This window comes from Saccostrea cucullata, unplaced genomic scaffold (assembly GCF_032062105.1).
Source record: "Saccostrea cucullata isolate Sc308-1 unplaced genomic scaffold, CSIRO_AGI_Scuc_v1 ctg14162, whole genome shotgun sequence".
NCBI classification, from domain to species: domain Eukaryota; kingdom Metazoa; phylum Mollusca; class Bivalvia; order Ostreida; family Ostreidae; genus Saccostrea; species Saccostrea cuccullata.
The window spans coordinates 7525-14127 of NW_026920439.1; the positions used below are offsets into that span (position 1 = coordinate 7525).

A 6603-nucleotide genomic window follows, 5' to 3' on the forward strand; every position below is an offset into this window, starting at 1 on the left:
TTTGGACAAAAAACGTTCATTTTTCGACCCCCATTTGACCCCCCGGGGCAAAATCGAAATTCCAAAACCACGGACGGACGGACGGACATGAGTAACAACAATATACCCGAACTTTCTTTAGAAAGTGCGGGTATAATTATGGATAGAGCAAAGTAATTTCATAGGTCCCAGTGAATTTGCTATAACCGAGTTTTACTGTATTATTGTTAATACTAGTATTCAAGAACGTATTCACTTTTTTTCTTGTAGATGATCACTTCCACCTGATGTTTTTCCGGGTTCTTGTGAAAAGTGTTTCATCTGGCACCATTCCGCTACAAATACTTTGCCGATGGAACTGACATCAATCAAATGCTGATGACACTGATAATTCATTAATTGGAACAGAATTTCCTTTGGGAGAAACAAACTGTTTCAACATTTTTTACCTACAAGTTGGTACTGGTGAAATTTTGTTTGAAGGAAGCTAAAGGCTATGAGTACTAAAATACAAGCCAGATGAAATACAAAAGGGTTAATACAAGTCATTTAAAATTTTAATTTCTTTGCAGGTAGTGATGAGTGCACTGAAAGTTTTCTCAGGATCTCGTCCTACATCATAGGTACAACTGCATGGTCACTGTGCTTTCTTGGTTATGTAAGCAGGCATATTGTTAAGGCGGTGACATATGTAGCTCCAATTCCAAATGATGCTTGACTGTTTTCATTCCGTTTATAAGTAAACCTGGATTGACATGATGCAGTGATATAGAGCCATGTCATGTTTAATTTCATCTTCCCACTGTCACAAAGTACTGAAATAAAAGCGATTTTGATTTAAATATAATTTTTTTTGTTTTCATAGTATGTACATGTAACATAACATTCTACCGAAATTCAAATAAATCACAAATTAAATAAGATTTAAATGTAAATCTTTTGAAGATGAAGGTTTTGCTTTGTGTGAGTCTTTGCTGATAGGGCCACTTACCTTTAATAATGTCCTGAAAGGTGAGGTACATGGCTGGTCTTCATGCTGGATAAGTTCTCAATCAAAACAATCCATTGCAAGATGTGCAGACAATAACCTGTAATTAAGCAAACCTTTGTAACATGTCATTTGAATTTTGCATAGTTGTATGCACACCTGATAATAATTAGGTGTCTGAGGGTTATAAATCTGGCAAATATCTAATTGGCACCTTCTTCGTTAAAGCCGCTTAATCCGAAACAGGCACATATTATCCTACGCAATAAAAGTACGTCATTACATAGATAATATATAAAAAAAAATATAAGATGATTTTATAGTTTATTACAACAATCCTTACAAGGAAGAATAAATCAAAAACCTTATTGACAAACAGAAGTTCCTGACGGGAAGTTAATATCTGTTGTGAAGTCACCTTTGAAAAAAAACAAATTTATTGATTTTATCTAATTATGATTGAAGATAATTCAAACCCGAGTGTTTTTTTCCATTAGTAGAAGCCTATGTCATAATATATCTTTTAACAAGATGTGTTTGGGATACACTAAGCGCCCGGCGGCACCAAAATTCTAAAAAAGCCATTTTTAGCATACATGTCACAGTCAAGGTCATTGACCTTGGTGTCATTTGAAAGAAATTGATTAGTAAAGTATGGATACCAAATATGAAGTATCTATCTCTTGTGGTTCAAAAGTAATGGAAAAAGTACGAAAAAGATATTTTTAGCATAAAGGTCACAGTCAAGGTCACAAGGCCATTGACCCTGATGTCATTTGAAAGAGCTCAATTAGTGGAGTATGCATAAAAAATATGCAGTCTCTATCTTATAAGGTTCGAAAGTTATGGCAAAGGAACCAAAAAAATATTTTTAGGATACAGGTCACAATCAATGTCACAAGGTCATTGACCTTTGTGTCAATTGAAAGGGCTTAGTTAGTGGAGTATGCATATCAAATATGAAGTCTCTATCTTTCATGTTTCAAAAGTTATGGCGAAGGTTTATAAAGTTTGCAGACATACAAACAAACAGACAGACAGGACAAAAACAGTATAAGCCTCGGATCTATCAATCCGGGAGCATATTAAAAATTAATAAATTAAATGAATATAATCCATAGTAATTTTTATTAATCTGCATATTTAAAAGAATGAGGGAAAATCAGATATCTTTAAAGATTTTTTAAAGGAAGTTTAGTAACGAAGGCTAAAATACTGTCCGTGTACAGGTATAAGTACTTTGTTATGGAAAAAAAAATGCTCGGGTTTGTACTTCATGAGATAAAAGCGATAATTTAGATTTTTCTAAGGTGAGTTCACGCAATATCAACATAGGATTATTTTTTGTGTGATTTAACAAAATTTTTTTTTTAACTTTTGAATTTTTGATATCTTTTAAAAGAAAAAGACTTAGGGGATATAATTTGACAAAAGTTGAAACAGTTTATGGACAATTATTTTTCAAGAAGTGAAACGAATATATTTTTTCATGATTCGAATCGGACTAAGCTACTTTAAATTTCATCAATAATTTTACAAGAAAATCCAAATAAAAATGGTCATTTTTATACACATGCACAAAATTTTTTCAAGACATAATTTCTGATATAAAAATTGTGCATTTCTTATATCTTCATATTAAGGGTGCCCCTACCAAGGCCAAATATAAAAAAAATTGTTTGATGTACTCAGACCCGTCAAAATCATCTCTACCAATTAGCAATAATTTTTTTCAGCACTTCAAATTTTTTATTTTTTCCCCCTTATTTCCATGATAGATGGTTTAAAACGAAGGTGTAATTTTTTTCTAATTCTTGGATGCTTTTTGATTTATAAATATAATTTAAATCTGTTTATCTATAATTGATAATTGATTGATAATGAAAACATCAATAGATTTCCGAGTCTGTGATTTTTTTAATATGACAGTTATCAATATTAATTAGTTCAATACTGTAAGGCAAAAAAAAAAAAATTACCAACCAACCACCCTTGATAAAAGTGGGTTGGAGTACATCAAACAAAAAATATTTTAAATTATGGCCAATGATGACTATCGGTCTTATATTTGTTATTAAAAATAAATTCCATACATGTATATAAAATTATACATTTAATCTGTATACAAGGCTGTTTCACCCAATTTTAATAGTGAGGTAGGATGACAGTACAGATGTCAGTCATGGGTAAATGTCTAAAACCTTGGGGTGGGGGTTGAGGGTAAAGCATCACAGGACACAGCACATCTTTTTGTCATTTTATGATATATCATGTCTTGTATACGTGTATGAGAGTAAATTTTATTCATGTATAGGACCATTACCAGTTTAGTTTGGACTTTCAGTAAGGCATGGAATTCTCTCCATTACCTAATTAGCTTCTGAAATTAATTTACACAGCTTTCCTTCACTGATAAATTTAGTATACATAGGATAGAAATTTAGCCGCATATCAGCAGGTGTAGTAAATAGCCAATTAAAAGTTTTCTCACGGCACAGGTGGAGCATAAGTTGTCTCATCGTTGTTAACAACAATTTAAAGTTTTTGATGTTATTAATTTCTTAACCAATGAGAATTGGAATCTACTAGTATTTGCCATTATGTAGCGCAGAGAATGCCAGTCGCCCTACTGAAAGTCCAAACTAAGGTGAAAATTGTTATATGTCCTAGTACTAATATTTTGTTGCATCAATTTCATACCTGTATTTGATTTGCATTTTGAAGAATCTTGATCAAAGTCAGTTTAGTCTTAGGTACTGCTTAAAGCAGCTGCATCTCGCATCTGTCTTACTCAGCCCGGTTCTCTTGGACTTCTGCTATAGAATAAGTTTTAATCTATTTATGTTACTAAGATCAAGGAATAAGTTGCATGAAAAGACAGAATTTAACCAAATGCTGAACGTTCACTTTTTAATTAAGGAATTTGTTCATGTAAAAATTGTTATTGTAGTGATATGAATTTTGTTAAACAGCTGTTAAATGTTGAACACAGAGAGATAGCAAAATATATAATCATATAATCCTTCAAGTTGGGAAATAATGGCCACGAATATTCAATGCTCAATCGCCTCGATCCGCTGACATGCAACAGGTAAAACTTTACTGAAAAAAGTATTTTTAATAAATTATTTAACCAAACAAAAGTGATGCAGCGCCAGACCTGTTTACCCAAAACGTTGTCTCTCAGTATTTTTCTTAAGATTTGTCCGTGAGATTTGGCATTTGCCAGTAAGATTTCATTTTCCATCAATTTTACATATATTAAAAGAGAAAAACTGCTTTTCTGATTACGAAAACATTGTTTAACAACAAGGTCATTTTATAATACCATAGCGTTTTGGCAACCTGATATCGCTTAGGTGTTTGAAATTTTTCTCTTATTTAGCTATAAATAAAGTAAATCTACGACAGATCATAACGAAAACTAACTCTTAAATTCCAAACTAACTTGTTTCTGATTTCCGTATTTTCACAATGGCAAAACGTGAGACGTATTTTGGACTAAAAATCCGTAAAAAACATGGCGAAATCGTAAGAGTAAACAGGTCTGCAGCGCCAATATGACGTTTGTACCCATCAGGCACAGACAAAATTCCTCCTCTATAAATATAATCAGCTGACAATAACATCAGCCGTCCTCGGATTAAGGAAAAACCTGTAAACAAATTAACTCAAAAGATGATTTGGAAACTATTTCATTAGGATATGAAATAAAACACTTATTTTTTCGCTCAAAATAAAGACGAAATAGATGACATTCTCTGACTTGTTTACCTGTACTTTGATCGAAATTTTCCTCGTGGACACTCGCACCCAAGCTTTTATGACACGCAATTCATCCATCGTAAGTCGGAGAACCCTTCTGCTTTGTAAAACTACTTAACTTTTCCTCGAAAGCTGTGTATAAACCAAAAACATGCTTAACTCAAAACACAACTCCATACACGGAAGTCGCAAGTCACGTGACGAAAACGAAAGTGAAAGTACATTGAGGGACCTAGGGAGCTGTTGTTATTTCATAAATAATTTGAATAGGTGATATTACCTATTCGAATAAGTGATATCACCTATTCGTGCTGAATAGGTGATATCACCTATTCGAATAAGTGATATCACATATATTCGAATAGGTGATAACGCCTATTAATTTGAATAGGTGATATCACCTATTCGAAAAGGGGATATCCTCTATTCAGCACGAATAGGTGATATCACTTATTCGAATAGGTGATATCACCTATTCGAATGAGTGATATCATCTATTCGAATAGGTGATATCACCAATTCAAATTGAATAGGTGATATCACCTATTCGAATAGGTGATATCATCTATTCGAATAGGTGATATCACCTATTCAAAATCTGAATAGATGATATAACCTATTCGAATAGGTGATATCACCAATTGAATAGGTGATATCACCTATTCGAATAGGTGATATCACTTTTTGGCAGTAAATACCAAAACGGCGCCTCATACATGTACTATATAATGTCATGCTCTACATCAGCTGATGGACAAAATTTATATCTATACTATCTGAGGAAGATTACATAAAATTTGTTTTGCTGTTCTTGAAAACATCTTTTTGTTTTTGCTACATGTTTGATCCCCTGTTTATTTAATTTAATTTAATCAATATTTTATCATTACTATATTTATGTCAAATTACATTACGTGTAAATACATGTAATATGTTCACACATCAGGCATTGCCTATTTGATCCTCTCCAATCATGATCTCTAGAGCCCTCAAAATTATTAAAATCTCGTTTAATATGAATTTTTGATCTTTTTTTTTAAAGAAAGATTTTTCCAGCAAATACAAGTATACATGCACAATTATAAATATATCAAATGCAATTTTCTGTACATGTAACAATTTAAGCATCTTTGCCACGCATGGTCACGATTTTGATAAAACTTTACCAATCCTTAGTACTTGACACCATAAAATAACGCTGCTATGTGTCATGGTTACAGCCGAAGAAATTGAATTTGCCAGCTACTGTAAATCTTTATTGAGTTTTAATATAAAATAGAAAAAGCAAACAAACCATTCTCAAAAACGTGATACCTTGTTTCCATATATACTCTCAGGAAACTGGTATTCTGTTTAGAATATATATATCTAAGTAAGTGGAAACAAAGGGTACATTTGTTTTTATCAATTTGAAATGCTTATGGAAAAGGTTCTGTAAACACTAAAGGTAGATATTACATCATCAAACTAAATTAACAACTTAAGAAGAATGATAAAAATATCTGACCTTATGTAAATACATGTTGTACGTATGAGCAATATTAATCTATAAATTGCTCTAATGGTTGCCATGGTTACAGAGTAACCAAGTAAACTCAGTAACAAGATTGGAGTACACTGTAATGTTTTGTCTGATGAAGAACATGAAAATTCAAAACTGGCAATTATGCATCCTTTCTTTGCACCTTGCAACTTTAACAACATAAAAAAAAATGGCGGTGTAAACAGAAAATAACACACCAGTGGTTTAAAGTGATATTTTTGCTGTTTAAAAAATAATTGCCATTAAATAAAGAAACATTATTATATGAAACACCTTAAATAGTACTTATCTGGTAGAACTAAACTTGAATATCATATTGATAAAATTT

At 31.9% G+C, this 6603-nt stretch overlaps 1 long non-coding RNA gene across 1 annotated transcript; it reads right to left on the reverse strand.

The window, feature by feature from the left end:
* Nucleotides 1-433: 433 nt before the first annotated feature.
* LOC134249001 (uncharacterized) lies at nt 434-5081 on the reverse strand. Its single transcript, XR_009988185.1, has 5 exons — nt 4742-5081; nt 4541-4622; nt 3668-3780; nt 971-1067; nt 434-794 (listed from the first exon to the last, which is right to left on the reverse strand). It is a non-coding gene; the product is annotated as an uncharacterized LOC134249001 (long non-coding RNA).
* Nucleotides 5082-6603: the final 1522 nt, after the last annotated feature.